At 36.1% G+C, this 21,475-nt stretch overlaps 1 protein-coding gene across 4 annotated transcripts in view; it reads left to right on the top strand.

The window, feature by feature from the left end:
- LOC141462280 (uncharacterized) overlaps positions 1 to 21,475 on the top strand; it is a 236,355-nt gene that overhangs the window by 84,493 nt on the left and 130,387 nt on the right. The window contains exon 4 of one of the 4 annotated variants that reach the window (XM_074143997.1): positions 14,776 to 14,811. The exons of the other annotated variants lie outside the window; for them this stretch is intronic. The gene's annotated coding sequence lies outside the window, so the exon portion shown is untranslated. The remainder of the gene's footprint in view (positions 1 to 14,775; positions 14,812 to 21,475) is intronic. 4 annotated transcript variants of the gene reach the window in all.

The following is a 21,475-nucleotide window of genomic DNA, read 5'->3' as shown; positions in this document are numbered from 1 at the left end:
TTACACAAAAAAAATAAGAAAAAAGAAAACAGTCGCTGTTTTACAAAGATGGTAAAGACCGCAGCTGAAATAATATTGATGTTAATTTCCCAGTTCTTAAATCTTTTAATCTTTTGAATAATCTACATTGTCAATTCTCCAGTCGTACTCTGATAGATTACTTTTTAGCTATTCAGATTCATTCGTTATATTTCTAAAATATCCTACATGATTTGCGGATTAAAATCTAGAAAAGAAAGAAAAACGTTTAGTTTGTGTCACGCCGGAGTGAGCGCTGATCATAAGTAGAGACGTGACTGAAGATAACTGGGCGGATCTTTGGTACAAACCGGTCCATGGAGCTACCAGCCCAAAAATGCAACTATGACCGGGACACGCAACTTGCAATGCAATGCACCCTACCAATTCTTTCTTACCAGTACCAATTCATTTAAAATTAATGTAAATTGTCTTCAATATCGTCAAATAAAAAAACAATTTTGATTGCTATTAGTTTCCAGTTCTTCTTGGGAGGGGAATTCATATTCATTGCAAAACCTTTTTAAAAACCTTTTTTTCTGAGAAATTTTGATTTAGTTATGGGGAAGGATGCATTTGTAAAATGTCGTTTCAGTGAAATGTACCGTTTATATTATTGTACCATTCTAGGGAATTTTTTAGAAGTGCGGTTCGACATTTAGGGATATCCATTCCCTTTATAGCCAATTACGGATGAATGCCTTTCTGTCGCCATCCAAACAGCCTTGCAATACTATCTAGATGTGCGCAGTCTCTTCTAGATCAATGAAGTGCAGTCCTAAATACTTATCTCTCTCCGCAACAACTAACCTGCGACTTACTCCCCAGATATCCCAACGATGGCACTATGAATTCAGGAGTGTATACATCTCTCAGGCAAGTTGTAGAAGTATGAGATCCTGGCTAAGGGAGGACATGTCCAAACCATCTCTAGAGTAGCTAGCACCACGAGAACATTGAGATCGGATTGTGCGTCCCAAAAATATTAGTTAAATCTTAAAAGGAAGCCATTAAAGCATTAACAAAAGTATTTATTTAATTTTGTAAATGGAGTGTTGTTTTCGTAATGTTGTAAAGTGAGCGTCAACTTAATAACAAAAAAAGGAAAAATTAGTTTGGATGAGGAAAGTGTCGCAGTTTTCCCTTTTAAACCTGATAAATTGAAAGCCGCAGGTAATTCGAGCCTAATGAGTAAATGTTTCACGGCAAGTTTATTTTTAAAACATGAACACTGCATTATTGAATATGTAGACTTGTTAATATCATGAATATACATGTCGTTTGTGTTCGGTTTTGTAGTACATATATACATTTTAAATTCAACCTCTGACTTTTCCACATTTGACAGCTGACGTCTGTACAGTACGGTCCATCTAACCAACAACTTTGGAAATCTAAAGTTAGCTGTTATTTATAACAAGACATATGATTTTAGTTTTGTGTCCAGTGTTACTAACAAGAACCATTAGCAAACCTGTCAAATTGTCGAAATAGAGAGTTCACCATGTTTCGAGTTCACTAGTGAACTAATAAAATGTAATTAACGTTTGATAAACGTCAGTCGGTAAGTGAGACGTCTGGTTTAAAAAATAAAAAAAAGAAATTTATAACTTCACATTCTGGTTATCGTTAAAAATTCGACTAATAGCAAGTTGATTTATTCTCACGAATTCAAAACAGTTTTCCTGAAATTCGCAAGCAAACGGTGCACACATAAATATTTGGAAAAGCTCCTGGGCTGAGTAACATTTATTAGGCGAGCATGAGTTAGAGGCTGTTCTCCAAGAACTTCTTCCAAAAGACGGCTAGTGTGTAGTATCCTCATAAGGCTAGTAGGGGAAACCTCCCTTTAAGGCAAAGTGGATTCACTCCCTCTGTAGACAGACCCTACATTTCTTCGCCTCCCGCCTTAAAGTCTGGCTTACCATTACTATCAGCCTCTTTCAAGAGTACCGTCTCAGATTCACGCTGCTGCCGAAGGTTCTGAATCCAGCGAATCCATAATTATTGTAGTCCATTTACATACTACAATAAGCTGACAATTTAATTGCCTCTTTGTACATTTGCTAAAGCCTCGATTGGCGAGTATTAACGGGTATTTCAGTGTCACAGTAGTGAGCTACATGGTTACTTTAGAATATATTAATAATTTTATTTCTTGAAAAAGTAGATTACAGTTATTAGAAACTCACAAGCTCTCAGTGAAATATTAGAAAAGGTATCCTAAATCAGCTACTTAGTCTTGCCGCCAAAAGAGTAATGACATCATTGCATGGTATTTCCGATCCGAAAACGGATAATAACCAATAGTCACAGTTGGAGGAAGGTCTACTCTTAGGTAGATTCCTTGATCCTCATTTAAGGGAAAGGTACTGTACATGACCTTTAATATTTCCGCAAAGATAGTCAGGCCTCTTCACCCACCGGTAGTTAGTAATCACAGTTATTGGAGCTTTTATTTAGGACCGCCATAAGCAATGAGTGGGAGAGAATAAAAAAGATGTAGGATAGGATAATATTGAGATTACGCCTCAAAATGACACCAAGAATCCGAAAAATTTATCTAGCATATGCCTCCATAAAAAAATGGTGACCTATTAAAAAAAAAAAAAAAAAATGGATTTACTGCAACCTGAATAGGATTTAGCAGTTGAGGCGAGGCCCACAAAGCTTGTATATATTGTACTGGGTTCGATTTCCGGTTTAGTCTTTGGATTTTATTTAATGCTTAATATGAGAAATCTATTGTAAAGTATGTTTGCTGCCACCTCCGTCCATGACAGCTAATTTTGGAAGTTCTAGGTGAAGCCTGCTTGAAAAAATAGGCATTCCTTTATTTTTACAGTGTAAACAATTAGAGAGTTGTCACGGATAGGACTACCCAAATAAAATAACCTCGCTACGCTACTACCAATAACCACATATCGCTACATCTCGACTTTATTATTAGGGGGATGGAACTGTGAAGAGGTTTTAGTAAACTTGTTTCAGACAACATCTAAAATGAAATCTCAGTTTGCGGGAAGACCAGAAGAGATTTGAATGGTTGATGTGAAGGCCAGATAGCGGCAGCACCGTCAGGCGCAGTACATGACATTATTTGCATCTTTAGTCACACTCGAACTCCAGCCTCTTTTTTAACCAACTCCCCTTGCCCCTCCGGCTTGATTCGCCCCTCCCGACCACTCTAAACACCATTCAGCCAGAATGCATTACACAGTACTTTGACCTTGCATCTCCTCCCAATCTTCTGCACTCTCTTTGCTCCTTTTATTTATTTATTTATTTTTTAATTTAAAAAAAAGGACAAAAAATCTTTTAGCATTGATCCGAACTTAATATGGTGGTCAATGTTTGCCAAAAATTATGTTTCACACTCTTCTACTTAACTCAATTGCAGTAGAGAATTTACTTTTCACGCTTTACTCTCACCGCGCTTCAGAGGATGTTTTGGAGTCTTGACAAGTATTAGAAATAGCATTTTCGCAGGTGATCTTGTGGACTAGAAAAAGGTTTTCATCGCGTAATCTGCAAGATCTCATACAGTAACCTAGTGACTGCAACGCTATCATGAACGTATGCCATTAAGTCCTCTTTGTGACATACTTTGTCCAAGAGTTCAAGGTCTAAACTATGTGCTGTGAAGAAAAAAGGCTAGCTGTGAGTTCTAGACCAATCTCTTGTAGATCTAGTAGGGAAAAACCTCTCCTTTTGGTAAGGATTTAGTTCTAGTAGTTTTGGGGAATTATCTCCTCTAGTATTGAGTCCCAGAAGCCTCACATCGCAAACTATCTCTGATACTCTTTGTGATGCTTCTTAGTGTATAACCTAGTTACTTACCTTCAATTTGGGAATTTAACTCTTATACTAAAAGTGGGAAAAAATTGTCGAAGTTGGATATTTTTCGTGCAGTTTTTGTCGATCAACCCTTTATAACTAGGGCGATCAACCTTCAATAAACTATCCCGAATTTTCCCTCATCCCTCATCACTTCTTTATTTCTTTGTCTCTCAATACTTGCGTGCATATATCCACTTCTATGCATTGCCAATGCATTTCTCAGCACCATGTTAGAATTGCGGATTCAAACACGTGTTCAAGACTCAAAATATCATTGAAGAGTTTCCCCTAATTTTACCATATATTTCTAATTCGACACAGATAGGAATTATCTACGACAGAAAGTTCTGAAATCTAACTTCAGAATAAAATCTAAAGCTTAGTGACAGACTCTTAGTCCAAAAAAACAGAGAAAAATCAATTTTCTCTCTAGTGTGAAAATTGTCGACTAAAGTGACACTTTTTATTTTTTTTTATCGTTAAGCAAAAACTTTAGCATAGCTGCACGATTTGCCTGGAAGGTCATGATTCCCCAGTTAGTCGCGGCAGCCCCAGAACAAGCTGCACTCCCATTGCAATCAAGCATCCCTATTATCTAGAACTATCGTCCATGACAGAACGTTTTCTCAGCCAACACTCTCATACCGGGAGATCTTCAGGTTCTCTTATTTTCTACAAAACAAAAAATTGTTTTCTTCTTTTTTTTATCTGCAGACATCACAAATAATTTGCGCAAATCTTCCGTTAATAATTGGCAGAATATTTGTTGAATAACTGTCGACAATCTTACCGGAGGGCTGCTGTCTATTGTTGCTAATCAACTACAGCCATCAGTTGTAACTTATTCATACTGCGCAAATAATGTTGGTAATGAAGCCACTTTTTACCTTCCATGTTACGCCATGACTAGGTTATCTTTTAAACCCTTTTCACTGCAAAATGTCCATAGGGTATCCCATTTCCTCTCCATAGAACTGCCCTATACGAATTTTTCAAGAAAAATTAATCAAATAACAATTATTGGTCTAGGACAGGGGTCGTCCAACCTATTTTAAGTAGAAACACAGTTTTTCTTAAATAATTTTAATAAATCTTACCAACAGCCGCAAGGATGATAGTGTAAACAACTCTGAAGATCATTTGTATTTACAAATTATTATTTAATGATATTCAATAACATTTAATTGTTTTATATATTTATTTTTACATATTGCAAAGTAAATAGACAAATAAATAATAGCTAAATATGTGTTTTAATGAAAAGGCGGAAGTCTTATATAATTACGTACTTAATTTTAATATAATACTATTCAATTTCTAACCTATAACATTTAAAATACATTTTAAAAAAATATCTTTACTTTAATAAATGAAATTTTCACTTGTTTCAATAAAATTGAAATATACAATATATTTTGGACAGGCTGAAGAGTCACAAAATTTGGATAAAAGAGCCAATCGCGAGCCCTGGTCTACGTGAATGTAATTTATGTACAAAGTTAAAATCAAATTTATGGCATAATTTTCGAAATAATCTGAGAAAGTGAATTTAGCGCAATTTCTGATTGTAGAATGTTTTAACACACACGGAATTTCAGCGAAACATTTAACCACCCTTTAAAATAATATAAAAAGCTGGGTTGTACTTTGGGCTAAAAGGAGACGTTAAAGGAAAGTGAGCCAATCTTTCTCTCCCGCAATTTTGCTTTTAATCTGATTTTTTGATGGGAAAATATATCGAGTCGTAGATCAACATGAGTACAATAAGTAGTATAAAAGGAAATCGTTGCGGCCACTTCCTTTTTAGGAAAACATCTCGAGTAACTTGATAACCTTTCGGTTACTTAACTTCAAATTGACGGGTGGTTTGCTAGGTAGATTACAGTCTGCCGTTGGGGTCCAGTGGTATTGTGTAGTTTCATCATCCTGCTCAAAGACCATGTTTTAAAGACACATTCTCACAGACCATTTCCTAAAAAATACTCTTTTTCAAACTGAGGAAGTATCAAAGCGATCATTTCCGGTGAAACGATAACTTCACAATATTAGACTGATCGCAGTACTTCCCTGCTAAAGAGATTACAAATAATAAAGCTGGAAAAAAAATTATATTTTATTCAGAAAATTCAAGCAAACTGATTCTATCCGTTATTGAATTCCCTCTAGTGCGCGCCCACTACCAAAAAAGAAGGAAGTTGAAGACCTAGGGAGCTGATTGGGCATCTACATTGTGCGCGATTTCCTCTCTGTCACGTGTCAGTGCGTCCGACGGCGCTGGAGACTGCAACCTGCTCCACACCTACAGATCTCTCCCGCTGTACTGAGAGTGCATTGAACTCATTGTATGCGTTGAAATTCAATTGCGCACTATCCAAAAAATGATTTTAGTGAAAATATAATTTGTGAATCACTCAGACTTTCTCTTACTCAAGGATCTAATTTTTTATTTTTTCGAACATAAATGCATTTCTAATTTTTACAAAGCATTATGTGGATTTTGAAACACTGAAATAAAACTTCAGAAAGTGTCCTACCCCTCACTATTTACCCAGGACTTCCGTAAAAACTATTTTTCCTTTGAATGTGTTCTAAAGACAGAATAAATCTTCTAGTCAAGATCACATTGTGGGGAGCCCAATTCATTTAATCTTCCCAAGAATTATATTAATCACTTGACTGCCCTAAAATGATATTTTAAGGAAAAGTCAATACCCACCATCCATAACCCATAAGTGTCCCTTAGTAAAATTTTAATGAAAAACTAAATTTCAAATAAAATTTCAGTATTGATTCCAATATCAAGTCCTCAGTGCTGGTTATATCTTTGATTTTATCCGTCGCAACACGCATGCTTACAGCATCCCTGACCAATTTCAGACATTCATCCATTATAAGAGATAGATGAATTCGAAATCTCTACACCAAACAGATTAATTTGCATCTAATGATGGATAAAGATCTGAAACCGGTCAGGGATACAATAAACACGCTTGCTGCGATGGTTAAAATCCAAGAAAATCACTAGAGTTACTTGTGTGAAACATTTAAATAAAAATGGAGCATTATTGAAAAAAAGAAAATCTGAAATAAGTGAAGAAGCCAGTAAAGTGATACTTCCGTTGTAGGATTTATATCGGGAAGTACCGTCCGGTTCCTGTGAGGCTGCGCTAATAAAATGTACATCTTTGATGAGCTAAAGCCATCTTCCAACCATACTTTCCTCTTTTGCAATTAGAGAAAGAAAAAGAGTAATACCAGCAATAACAGCTATTTATTTTCACATTTCCCCTCTTCTACTAAGCGCATTCACTTCAACCATTATATTGGATGATGCTGCACAGATTACATATAAAGAGCCAGACAGTCTTATATAGTGTCTGGGTCGTAGAGTGCATATACACAAGAATGTCTGGCTACCTTTTCAATTCGCTAGACCTGTATAAAGAGAAATTTTGGCCTTAACCTTGATTCCACTTGAACCATCATAAGACAACCCACTGTGAGAGACTGTAAAGTATGATAGTGTCTGTGTGTTTGAAGAACGAAGAATACAAAATAAGGACTTGGTCTGTGGCTGACTGGTGCAGTAAGACGAGCAAATTGCATCTCCCCTCCTTTCTCACGTCTACATCTCACAAATCCTAGACGTCGACCATTCACGACCTTTTTGCATTCTTCTACCAAACATGTGAGTGACGTATCCCTGGATTAACGAGATTTTTTTTGACGAGAAAAACATATCTCAAAATATAATATTAATTCTACATTTATATTCAAAAGTTAATAACATATTCTAAGATTCGTCTTTTGCAAAGCATATTAAATGCTAGCAAGTGTTCTTTAATCGACTTTCTGAAGGCACCCATGACCATCCGTCACATTCAGACGTGTTGTCAGATTTTCTGCTATTCTAAAAACATATATTCCAAGCTCCCCAATTGGCATTGTTTGTTAGGTAGATTAGATTTAGATTAGATCATGAGGCGGAGTCTGTTATTACAGACAAAAGAGATTTAATCGATATTTAGACACCTTTTAGTTCTTAAGGGAAAAAACATATTTTTTGTTTAAGAGATCCTGGGTTTTCCTTTTTTTCGTGCAATATCTCCTCTGAGCTGGGAATGCAAAAGGGTAAATTATCTCAAACAAACGATAGCATCGCAATTATATAGAAAAGACTGGTTATTCCTAGAAGGAAAGATGGCGACCTATTCCCTCAAGAAGAACATTTAACCTCCTACCCAGGAAAGAAATAGCGTCCCTACTTTCATTGCCAGACCTCGACCACTGCAAAAACCTATCTTTTTCTGCGAATATGGAGAAGAGAAGTCTAAAAGACCAAAGACATTGCTGTGGTACAATGTAGAGAAGCCTGTAATGGTAACTTGGCCAGCAAGGTGGACTACGTTTCTATGCTCCCTACTGATGCCAAGTTTGTCTTACCATATCATTCTATTTGTAGATGATGTAGATCCTGTAGCAAAACCTCAACACTGTTCGTCCTCTATATAAACAAACACGTAATACTTTCCTAATAAATACATTCATACAGCCTATATAATAATTGGATAACCGTCAGTAAGGTTTCAGACCCACTTTTTTCGTATGCACTTAGTTATCTTCAAAAATCTGTTCTCGCTTTCTCGTGCTTTACGTGAGAACGAGAACGTGCCATAACGTTTTCCTCACATCATTTTTCACATTACCTCCTGAAAGTGTACAAGGGCTGAACCCAACTATTGTTAAGACTTTTTCTGAAAGCCTATCGTGCTCCGGAGGCAGCAAAAGACATTCGGCCTGGTCAGAGTTCTCTATCACGGCAAGGTTCTGGCAGAACCGCTACGAGATGCACCATCTGTCTCGACCAGCGAAGTATAGTAGGATGGACTTATAGGTAAAATTTGTGGGGAATATCCTTCGAAATATTTACTAAATCTTCGCTACCAGGTCAGAGTAAGGGTCCTTTTTCAGCACTAGATACGCAGCCATTGCCTAAGAGGCACCCACTGTCGGTCCAAATTTTTCGCGGAAGCTTAAAATGCGGTTCGCGTTAATTGAAAGATACATTAAGTATAGAGATCGATCTCGACCTAGCTTATCAAACAAAAAAGGCACAGTAGGTTCAATATTGCTCACCCAATTTACTGAATCTTATCATTGTTCGTAATATTTACAGTGTTCCAGCGAAGAGTGGTGTGCTTAAGAAATTAGTGGCGCTGATTGATTGCGTGTTAGCTAGTCGAAGATCGATTTATAATCATAGATGACAGCTATCTGAAAAAGAAAGCCAGTAAAGTTTTTAATTTCTTCGCCGTTGGCAGACTCTTCAAATTCCTAGACTTGCTTAGATTGTTATTTCAGCCTCTTCGAGTAGGGGGGTTCTCCCTCGTCTAATATTGTGAACACTTAAAGTGTGATATAAGCAATTTCTTAGGTTTAGCTTTACCTATTTAGACAAACTGCCTTAGATATCAGTTACCTGAATATTTCCACTACACTGTTGTAAACAGACTCTTGTTACAGATTAAACAGATTCTGGTTACACTGTAAAGAGAATTTTGATACCGGAAGATCAAATAAAAAGGAATAGCTTTTAGCGAGTGCAAACTATGGCTGGGTAATAATGAAACTTGAAATACTATCCGCTTACTTATACAGAGACACACGCATGTTTTGTTGCCTCTAAGAACGTACTCTGTCTATATTATATTCAGCTATACTATTCCAGCATTACATTAAGGAACCTCTTTCTTCTTGGCGAGATCTATTGCATTGTGCCAAAATTGAAATACACTTGTATAGACGAAATCAGATTGCTTGCTACTGATATTCGGTATTAATCATTCAATCAATATTTTATTAGCTCATAAGAAAGTACATCATTGTCGCTAAGAGTTAAGCTACCTACATATTACAAACTAATGTGTTTCAAAAATGGGGGAAAAAAATATTTCGGAGCAAATAAAAAATTAAAAACGAATATACGAGGGTCGTTTGAAAAGTCTGTGCAAAAATAATAGGGGTAAACCTTTTTTATTTTTCAACATAGTCTCCTTTTAGGCTTATACACTTCGTCCAACGCTGCTCTAGTTTGTTGATCCCTTCCGAATAATAGGATTTGTCCAAGTCTGAAAAATAGCCATTCGTTTCTGCAATCACCTCCTCGTTTGAATAAAATCTTTTTCCCGCCAGCCATTTCTTCATATTGGGGAACAAATAGTAGTCCGAGGGAGCCAAGTCTGGAAAATAGGGGGACGTGAAACGAGTTGGAACCCTATTTCCATTAATTTTGCGACCACAACTGCTGAGGTGTGAGCTGGTGCGTTGTCGTGGTGGAAAAGGACTTTTTTGTGGGCCAATCGTGGGCGTTTTTCTTGCAGCTCGGTTTTCAAACGGTCCAATAACGATGAATAATATGCACCTGTAATAGTTTTACCCTTTTCCAGATAGTCGATGAGGATTATTCCTTGCGAATCCCAAAAGACAGTCGCCATAATCTTTCCGGCCGAAGGAACGGTATTCGCCTTTTTTGGTGCAGATTCCCCCTTGGTAACCCATTGTTTAGATTGTTCTTTGGTCTCAGGAGTGTAGTGATGTATCCATGTATCTTCAATGAATTACAGAATAAATTACTTAACAATATATTTCTTATACATAACCCCTAAACGTAGTTTTTTCAGAAAAAATGTTTATAACCAAAGCCACAGAATATTTCGTGCTCTATAAGAATACCATTTTTTAAATAAATCATAGTACTGGCTTGTTTATAAGAAAACTTTGGAAAAACTGTAAAATCGATTTTGGAAAATTGCACCTCCGATTGACTAATTTTCTCAAAATACAGAATTTTCGTTTCACATTGAATCCTAATTAATGTTGAATTGGAAGTAAGTCCATTTACTACAGCGAACTGGCATTCTACCGGGCTGACCCACCACCCTCTCCCCAAAAAGTACCCTTAATCGACGTTTTACAGAAAAATGTTTCCTATAAAAGTTATAGAACTATTTGTGAGCTACAATTATACCAAGTTTAAAAAAATTCCAAGAAGCGGTTTTTGAAATAAAGTTAAAAAAGTGAAAAATCTATTCAGTAAAGTGGTACTTTCGGTGGAGCTATTTTGACCAAAAATGTATTATCTCTTCCTCTGGTGGCAATTGAACGAAATACCAAATTTGAAGTTTCTACGATAATTCGTTCCTGAGATATATTCGATAAACTCACTACAGATAAGAAAAGTCAGCACAAACCTATGCCATTAAAGACCGATGGGTTAGAGAACAGTAATTCCAGGAATACCAGATCTCTAACCCAACCAGCCTTAGCGCCGTGTTTTTTTAACATCACTTCTCTTTCTCTTTAATCTCTTTAAGCTAAATGCGATCGGTTTTTGTCGGCAATTTTCGGCTTGATTAACCATGATTGTTAATTTAATTTCCAATTTAATATTTAACATCAGATATGCACACTCACACGACTTTTTTATTATTAATACGTATGTAGTTAGGTTTCCGGGTAAACTAGAATTTCTACCAAATAGTAGTTGATCCAAAAAAATCATATGAAAAATTTGATAAGATTGTATTAGGTTATAAATTTTATGATTAACAAGAGGAAGTAAAAAATGTGAGAAATATAAATAAAAACTAAAAATAAAATAACAAATTATTAAGTAAGTGAAATAGAGACAAAGGCAACATATTGTCATGATCACTGATCGAACGAGTCTTATAAAACGTAGACATCAGCTGTATAGATGTTTGTCTACATCTATAAAAGTTAGGAGTGTTATATAAAAGAAACTGGTAAAGCAGAGAGTGTACTGGGCGTTTCCAAGCTATACATCCAACATAACGGGATAGATGGGGTACCAAGAAAGGGATGAGGTTATAAAATTCAAATGGGATTTCAGCTAACTTTTCCCTAAGAAAAAGACTTACACGGTTGCTCGATTGGGTCGACATATTTCCCAAGGGAACAGCTCAAACCTATCTAAGCTTCCCAGTCCTGGAGAACTGCCGTCTGTACTAAAACCCTTATAGTTCCCATTCCAGCAGCCCAAACATCAACCCACCTATTACGCCAATTTTCCTTTATTCTCCTTTCTTCCTTCCTCTTTTCCTTTCTTTTAGTTTAGTTTTTCCAGCACATTTTCCCAGTTAACAGTTTCTTTTAGTTTATTTACATACACAAATCCAGCTTTCAGTAATTGAAAAGTTACATTATTACAGCGATTCAGTTTTTAACACCAATTTTTACGTATATTCTAACGCATTTTGTTCAATCTTGAAATAGAAGGTTTCATTTCTTTTGTTCAAAAGACAAAAAGAAGTAAACTTATGCTAGTTATATTCTTTGTCATTTATGCGAATGTACATATCGATATTAGAATAATAAACTCCAAAAAAAATCGCTTTACTTGAAATCTCTGAAGATTTCCGCTCCAATATTGATAATAATTCCAAAACGTTTCTTTAGATAAACAATCCTTTTCTAAAAAAAAATTATATAGCAGTTATATAATAATAGTGGCAAAAGCTAATTCCCTCCTCCAATTATACTTGACAATTTTAGAATCGCAATAAGTGAAGCGATAGTAAGTGGTGAGAATATTGTACTGCAAATTTTTGTTGTTCATTTCCTTTTTCATTTTTAATTAAAACAAAAAAGGAAAGGAAAAAAAAAATCCTCGAGAATAAATTTTAGTTAATATCTAGTAGAGTTGGCAACACTGGGAGCAATGTAAGTAGGGAAGGTTACTGGGTTGTCTAATGAGCATACAAGACAGATGTACAGATATAGACTATTCTCGTCCTGGATGGCTATTCACTGAGAGTGAACCGTCAATAAAAGTAAATTGTAACAGAAGACAATGAGTTTTGAGCCGGAGAAAGCGGTAGTTTCCAGGTGGATGTTCCTCTTCGTTGAGATATTTGATGACAACACCTACAGGCGAACTCTTCTTCTTCCTATTACGTAACCAAGAGAGAAATATTACCTGACTCGACCATCTTAAGGGTTGTGCACCGACTGGGGAGGTGTCTTTTAATAAAAGGAGCTAGTGAAATATATATAGAATGGCATCCCAAGGTATCATTCTTATGCTTATATTACATTTCCTCCAAGGACTGTTATTCTGCCGACTCTGAAAGGGAGACAATGCTATGGAAATAATATGCCAGCATAAATATACATTTTATATTAATAGTTATGGCGTGAAGAAGAAAACCGTTGGATACATTTTGAAGCTGTGACATTCTGTTTATTTTATATATACACATATTATATAAAATAAAGTTTGATAATTCATGCGACTCGCTTTTACCAATTCTCTTGGTCTTCCCCAAACTTTGAATTTTAAGTTTACGTTTTTTAGTTTTTGAATGGATCACTAGTAAATAGTTTTCATGAAAAGAGTAGGAAATAAATGCGGCAGTATTGCCAATTTTATCCACGCTGCTAGCAGTTTTTTTTTTTTTATCCCTAACCAATTTCAGATTTGCATCCATAATCAGTGGTTGATTAATCAGTCTGGTGTAGTTATTTTAACTTCAACTAGGTTTCTGCCTCACTCTACAAGTTTTGAACTTTATATTGAAGTCAAATTCTAAACTTATAATGATGAATGAAAGAGCGTTCTACGATGAACAAAAATCAATAATATTATGCAGCACTGGGGATCTAACCATATTCTCAGCGGAAGCGGTAAGGGTTGGCTCTGAGTATCCGGTTTACAAATGTTTATAAAAAATGGAATCATTCGATTGATTCACACTATTTCAGTCGAGAGGAAATTCTTTAAATTTAAAATTTTAGCATCTCATTTAATCCTTGTTACTATTATACAAGATTAATAATTATCATGCATCAGTTTAAATTAAAGTTTAATCGGAAGTCTAATACATTAAAACTTCTCCGAGATTATCAGAAATTTCCAGAGATAGTTAAGTATTTAGTAGTCGCAGATTAAGGAAAATAGTAGAACAAAATGAAATGCACAACTTTTCTGTAATTAGTGACTTCTTGATTCATTAATCATTGAAAAAAATACAGTTGAAAATTTTATCTAAAAAAACATCGAGAAAACGAATTTTTTAGAAATTGAAGTAAAAAATTAATTTTTTATAAGAAACATTTTGAGGCCCTAGGTTAAACAGATTTATAGGAAATTTAATGCTCTTTCGTTTGGAATAAGCAGATTTGTGGTAGGATATAGGATAGAAAAGTTACGGCCGTTTTTATGGTGGAAAACCCGAATATCGACGGAAAAGTTAAAAACGCAAATATCTTGGTCACTGTTAAAAATCGAGCCAAAGTAAATAGAATATCGTTGTTCATTCTTTTTGGTGACTGATTCATAGTTTCAATAGGATGAAAAAATAATTGCCATTTCAGTCGTGATACATTTATTCTGCCGAGCTTTCGACCTAGTCCCTAGGTCATCATCAGGGCTAGATTACAAAGTAATATTTTACATCATTAAAACCCTTTAATGGGTTGGTGTGTCTTCTGTCTTCTCAGTTTATGGACTGAATATAATTACTGAAAATATTACTTTGTAAACTAGCCCTGAAGATGACCTAGTCCCTAGGTCGAAAGCTCGGCAGAATAAATGTATCACGACTGAAATGGCAATTATTTTTTCATCTTATTGTAAATAGAATATTTTTTGTTGCATTTAAGCTGCTGAATCACCTCCCAAAGTTTCGACCTCTCCTCCTTGTACACCCTGTGTACAGTGGAACCTGGGGTTGGTCGATTTTAACTAAAACCTTATTGATGAGCCTTCTGGTGGCACTTAGACCTTACTATCTATTATTAAACTAAAGATTACACCATTAAAAATCTATAATTTTATGTAATAGACATATTATATAATATAAATATTATATGATTATAAATTCTGTTTGATTTCAGGTGAGGGAAACGCTTCAATTTGATTCTGGAGCACTAGTGAGTAATACTAATATTTCTATTCAGTCTTTACGATTTTAGCTGCTTATGTAACTATTATTATTATTCTTAAATATTATATAAATCTATAATGAATATTCATAAATACACTATAAGTATGTATATATCATCATTATATCAATTAGTGATATTAAGGGTTGGGGGAGATACTGAGAAGGGAATGCTTGGAAGAAATAATTGGACATGAAACATGAGCTGCATCCGAGACAGGACACTTTTATGACTTTTATTTCTGTAGGGCTCTTTGAGTCTGGAAGGAATAAGAGAGCCATATTATGGTCAGGTCCTTTGCATCCCTTGTCGTTTTGGTAATAATACATATAACTTTGCAAAACGATCCAACTTTTAATGCTTGAGCCATTAGAAATAGCAATTGTGCGAAAATAGGTATTTATTAGAATTGCAAGGTTGGTAACAGCCGGGAGAAATTTCTGTAGTCTACTCGTAGATCCGTTTTAATCTCCTCGTGCTGGTTTTTGTGCTCTCAGCTAATTTTGTCGTCCTAAAGACGTTCAACCATTTTTTTTTTTTCATAGCTCTTAAAAACTTTGAATTTTTAGTTACATTCCGCTGTTTAATATTCATCCATGCTGCGGCAATTATACAAAACTATTTGAATGCTTGTAAACATTTTCATGAAACTACTTAGTCTGAAAGTCGTTGTCGTCTAACAGCGTGCTGTTTTACTCCACCGTAATTGTTATTACTTACTACACTTCTAATTATTCTCTCAATTCACTCTCACACATATCGTATATGTATATATTTATTGGTGCTTCTACAACTATGACCATTAGCGCCCCTAAATTATGTATCGCCTCGATCCAGGTCATATGAAGTTGAATTGGGAGTTTCATATTGTTATTTAGCAGTAATTTCATTCTTTGTATTTTTTGTTTGCTTTGTCCTTTTTCTCCTAATGGCGAAATAATCTAATTTTAAAAGCTCCTCTTACATGAGGAACTCAACATTGATTACGATCTGACTTCCGAAGCTTTTACAAGAGAAAGATAACTACCAATTTTTCCCACCCCTTCTACACTAAATAAAAGCAAAGCCGAAAAAATGCATATTGTTCATATTTCTTGCGTATTTCACCCCGACTAGACTGAGGATATCACGGTGTTAGTTTTCAGGAGACAATCCCCCTTTACAGAGCGAGCTAAGATTAGAATCTTTATTAGATTACATCATTTTTCAACATTTCGCGAGAGCAAAAAAATTCGATATCGATTTTACTTCGGAAAGATCCGTTTTGACGGCCTCCTGAGTGATTTGCCAGCAAATTTGGTGGCCTGTGAAGGCGCTGCGGGAGACTTCGTTGGCTCGGAGCCCTATTTTGGGGTTTTCAAGAGTGTAACCATCAAAACTATGGGTGCACAGTAGGTCTCAAGGGTGGTGGTTGGCCACTACTCGGGCAGAGACAGGCGAAGAAGTTCATTAAGGGCTATTCGCCAAAGCTGACTGCAGATTTAATCTGTCAAGGCAGTGCGACTATCAGGATAATTTGTACGCCTATTTGCCGGCCACTGCAGGCTTGGAAAATACATTCATTGTATGGGTTCTGTCAGGCGGTGAAGGAAACGGCACTGCCGTGTTGTGTCAATACGAGCGGCTTGTCTGTCTAAGGATGTTACTTCTCGGGGAGGAAAAACCAAGGCCTTTGAGCTTTACTCAGGAGCCGCTCTCCAGAATTAAGAGTCTGATTAAACGAATGGGTCTAGAGAGCGAGCTGTAGAGAAGTGGGAGCCACAATAGATCTATTGGGTCGCGGTGGCGTAGGCCTTTAAGGCCGCCCTGCTAGAATCTATCTATAATTATTATTTTAAGGTATTATTTAGTCTCTTACAGTGTAAGGAAAATTACCTTTTAAAATAAATATATTTAAGTGGAAAAGATTAATGTTCAACGCTAAAAAGCTTGGCTAGCGTCGTTTGCTTCATATAATATGGAATTTATTTTCAAAAAGAGAAAGATAAAGAGAGAATAATAAAAAGAGAAGGATAAAGTGTAGAATGATCTTAAAGGCTACAAACGAAAAGAAATTAAAAAAAGATCAATTGAAAAGAAAATGGGTAGAACAATGATGGCGAGGGGCAAGGAGGAGTTATAAAGTGGGAGCTTTGACATCTCCCCGGAAGGGAAGTTCACTTAAAGTGTAGTAGTTCTAATTAAAAGCATCAAGTCCCGGAGGGTAGGGCAAAGCAGCACGATGCTTTGCGCTGTGTGTTTGGTACGCTATAAGACAATGAGAAAGCGAGGCAGAAGACTTCATGGAGCAACTTAACCCACACAGTACCTTCAAGCACCCTCACACAGACTAATGCCAATAAAAGTTTTTAGAAACTTTAATTTGGTAACTAGAGTCCCGTTTGGTTGGCCTCCAGGCCTCTACCTCCATTCCTTACATATAAAATCTCGGTCTGAGAGCTGCTTAAATTGGATACTCCAGATAAATATCGAAGAATGTCGCAGAGGCATTTTCATACGATCATTCCTCAGAATCTGGTTGTTTTTTTTTTTCATTTCAAGAAATACATCGGAGCATACACATCGTACATTTTACTGAACAGTACATCTTTTTGGTTTTTACGGGCTACAGTACACTACGACCAACACACAATGACTATGGGCGCTTCTGATGATACTAGAAGATACAACTCTCCCTGACACACCCCAAAAAATTAAAGAATTTTAAAGAGGTTATATTTTCCAAAATCTGATAACTACTTAGGCTTTCAAATTATTGTTTAGGAGAAAGAACGGTACAATAAACTGAAGTGACATTTAAGAGAGAAGCCTTTTTCCAAAAAATACCCTTCAACGAATTTCGCTTAGAAAATTTAACAAATAAAATATGAAATGAGTGTAACACTTATAAAGAGAATTGTTGGAGCCGCTTTTTAAGGACATCCCTCTCAGAAAAATTGATTCAGAGGGGGCGCTTTTTCAGTTGGCTCATTTTCTCTATTATTTTCGGGTCCTATCGTGATACGTATCAAAAGTCGAATTAGTATTGATGCTGGATTTTTGTTTTCTCAAAAAAAAAAAAAAAAAAACCTTGCATTATAAAAAGGCCACTAGAGTGCACTGACCTCCGCCGACGTCTTTACATTGCGCACAGAATGGTGACAGGGGGCAGTCTCAAGCTCACGTGGAAGCTTTAAGAGAGAAGAACGGCAGAGACGGAGTGCAGAAGAAGAAGAAGAAGAAGAAGTGGATGAAGCAGGAGGGAAAGAAGGATAAGGAGTAGGTGTTGTGTCTAGCGGATGGTACCGCCTCTGATACGAGTTGGTGGCGCGCTCTTTCGCTATACATCCCAACTGCACTCTCAATGTGCAGCTCAGTATTGCACACCTTTTTCTTTCTTTTTCTTTTCTTTGAGCTTATGTGAAGCTTTACATTTAAAAATTCGAAGAAAATGTGCACTTTGAGAAGTGCAGCTAAAGAAGAGTTTACACAAAATTTTCAAATTGCCTACTCCTGTGGTCATTAGATCTTCTCAAGCACTGACGGCCTCCGTATAGTGTTCACTCGATGCGCATAACTTGTGCTGTCAAGGAGCTGTAAAGGATCCTGAGAAGAGTAAATCTACACCGTACAGCTAGGCTGGAAACCTGCATATGACTATTTACAAAGGAGTTAAGCTCTCGAATATTAGTCTCTAGTGCCTCTAAATTTGGGACTTCAACACCTAGTGCTTCGGGTGAAACCCCAAAATCCAAAATTTGAACGTGAAGATCGCAATAATTCCTCTTGAGGAGCAGTTCAAAAGATTCACTCGACGCCATTCCCTTCTAACTAAAAATTAACAGCCACTAACTTAATCCTCTTTAAGATTTATGGATCTTAATCGTGTTTGGATCATCATACTGATTGAATTTAATTGTAACTTATATTATTGAGCTGCGTAATGATATCCCAAACTACGCACACAGCAAATCTGGGATTTATTAATTTTTTTCTTTTTATTAGTTATGCTAACTACAGATAGGCCGACACAGGCGATTTTTTTAAAAACCTCTTTAGCATACTTAGTATACCTCCTTTGAAAATACCAAATTGACTAGAGGAAGGGGCTTTTAAATACATAGCCTTCAACAGCAATCCTCTTCCTTGTACAGATCTGGTGCGCTACCTTGGGCTCTACATAGACAAACGACTCACGTGGAACCTACATACTGGACTTAAAAGACAAGCAATGACAAAACGTGCGAAACTTTTTTACAGACTACTTGGACGACGCTCCAAATTGCCCATTGAACTCAAACGCTAATATACAACACTGTTATCAAACCTATGTGGACTTACGGACTAGAGCAGTGGGGTTCAGCCAAAACTAACAAACATACGGACAGTACAGGACATTTCAGTCAAAACTCCTCCGGCAGATAGTTGACGCTCCTTTCTACGGCGACTAACTTCACTCTTCACACCGACCTCAACATTCCCTTCATAGACCAACTCGCCAAGACTAAATACCAAAAGTTCCATACTACTCTCTCGACTAGCTCTAATCCTCTTGTACTGTCTCTCACTTCTTCTGACATCCCTAATACTCCTCGCCGACTGAATCGCCAGTGGCCCCGCGACTTCCTTGTAGGCTGAAGGCCTAAACGCCATTATTCTCCTATCTCTCCTCTCTCCTATAGAGAGTGCTACCGCTGGGTAGTTTCTCTCCTCCAGCTGTCCTCCCGCACCAGTTAATCACTTTCTCCATATTTACTTATTGCATACAATGGATACAGATTGTAAATTACTAAATAAATAAATAAAAAATACATAGCTAAGATAAAATACATAAATACAAGTTGAATAAATTGTATTTCCTTTAATAACTTTGCTAGAGACTGGCGGGTTAAGTACGTAAATAGTGTATCGAAGCTATCCAGTCTGAAAATACCCCCAGACGACACACACACTGTACTGTTATGGAGGAAGCGTTAACACTTGGAGCACCTGTTCCACACTGGAGTCTAGGGTGTACACCGCCCTACATGTTCCTTTTTATTACTGCCCTACAAAGTTAAGTTATTATAGGTTGGAACGAAACATGTTCCACTAATTTAATGTACCAACCGCACTTCTCCGCCCCCAAACTGTCTGGATACTGCCTAACAGTCTAAGTCTATTCTACCCTAGACAATATTTAATTTCCTCTTAATTGAAGCTTGAAGATTTATTGTTTATTTAATTTAGAGCAAGCAGGGGTTATCAAACTTATTAAAGCTTCGTAATTTTTCTTTACCATAATTCATGTTCAATAACTTCCACGGTACGCCGATAAAAATCAGTAATTCTTGAGAAATTTTAAAATTAAGAAATTCTAACATGTTATAACCAAGTTATTTGAGATTGGTGATTGCTAGACACCTACAGAATATTACAAAACAATCTGATAGACCGGCAAAGCTGTTAAAGTTTACAAAACCAAATTAATGAAGTGATTGCAACACCAGTGAAACTGTGAGTATATACGAAAGAAAATGATAAATCGTTGAACGCTTAAGAGTGGAAGATCTTAGTCGTTTTGAGGGAAGCAGAAGTAAGGGCAAAGCGTGAGATAAGAGAATTTGGTCGAATAGCTTTAGAAGACAAGATAGAGTAGGCAAGGACAACTAATAAGAATTTAGGATTCCAGAATACCTGAGAAGGGTTAAATTCTAGTATTTGGTGGCTAGATGATGTTGAGGAGGATATTAGAAAACTCAATTTGGGGACTTGGTGAGAGTAAAATTGGGGAGCGAGTTATTGAAGAGCTCCTTGGTCCTTGGAGGACTCGTGCAATTTAATTAGTTGTTTTATACTCATAAATATTGGGCAGATGATAGAACCGCACAATATACTATTGTAGAACGACACTTCAGAGAAGAACTTAATTCGTCTCTAAAAGAACTTTGCCCTTTTTACACTGCCTTTCTTAGGCAAGGAATTTCATCCTTAACTAGGGCACCTTCTTGGCACCAGCGATGAAACGACAATAATAGAAGCATGTCTTTCAGAAATCCGCCCGTTCATTTACTTTTCCCAAATACATTCAACTTTTCAATTTAAAAACAAATAAGTTCTAGTATGGTAACTTATATGCCATCTTTTTACCGCTAAGTAAAATATTTTAAACGTTTTGCTTTTTTTAGCGGGAGCCAAAGAAATTAATTTGATTATTGTTCATTGTTTTTTAGAACTGATTTATTAAACCAATAGGATGAAAAATATAATGGCAATTTTAGTCATTAATTATGAACAGTTCATAAGTAGACAAGACAGAAGATACACCAGCCTAACAATAACCATGTAAAAAATATCATATTGATAATAAGCCCTGAAGATGACCTAGTCCTTAGGTAGAAAGCTCGGCATAGTAAATAAATATCATAACTGAAATTGGCATTATTCTTTTCATCCAAACGAATTTAGTTAGATTCGCTTTTCAGCAGGGGCTGTAGAGGGAGGTTGTTATAGAAGATTGGAGGTTTGGTTACCTGTATAGGATACGAAAAGAACCGTTCGAAATTCACCAACGATAAAACACTTAACTGAGTGAATTTTTCCAATTTCTTTTTTATATTTTCTCAAAAATCTATTCTTTTTTAAAAAAAATTTGTGTTGATTTATAACTTTTATTTGTAAATATTTTTTATTT

The sequence above is a fragment of the Rhodnius prolixus genome, unplaced genomic scaffold (genome assembly GCF_049639745.1).
Source record: "Rhodnius prolixus isolate KJV_2025 unplaced genomic scaffold, Rpr scaffold_1, whole genome shotgun sequence".
NCBI classification, from domain to species: Eukaryota; Metazoa; Arthropoda; class Insecta; order Hemiptera; family Reduviidae; genus Rhodnius; species Rhodnius prolixus.
This window is presented reverse-complemented; position numbering and strand designations above follow the sequence as displayed.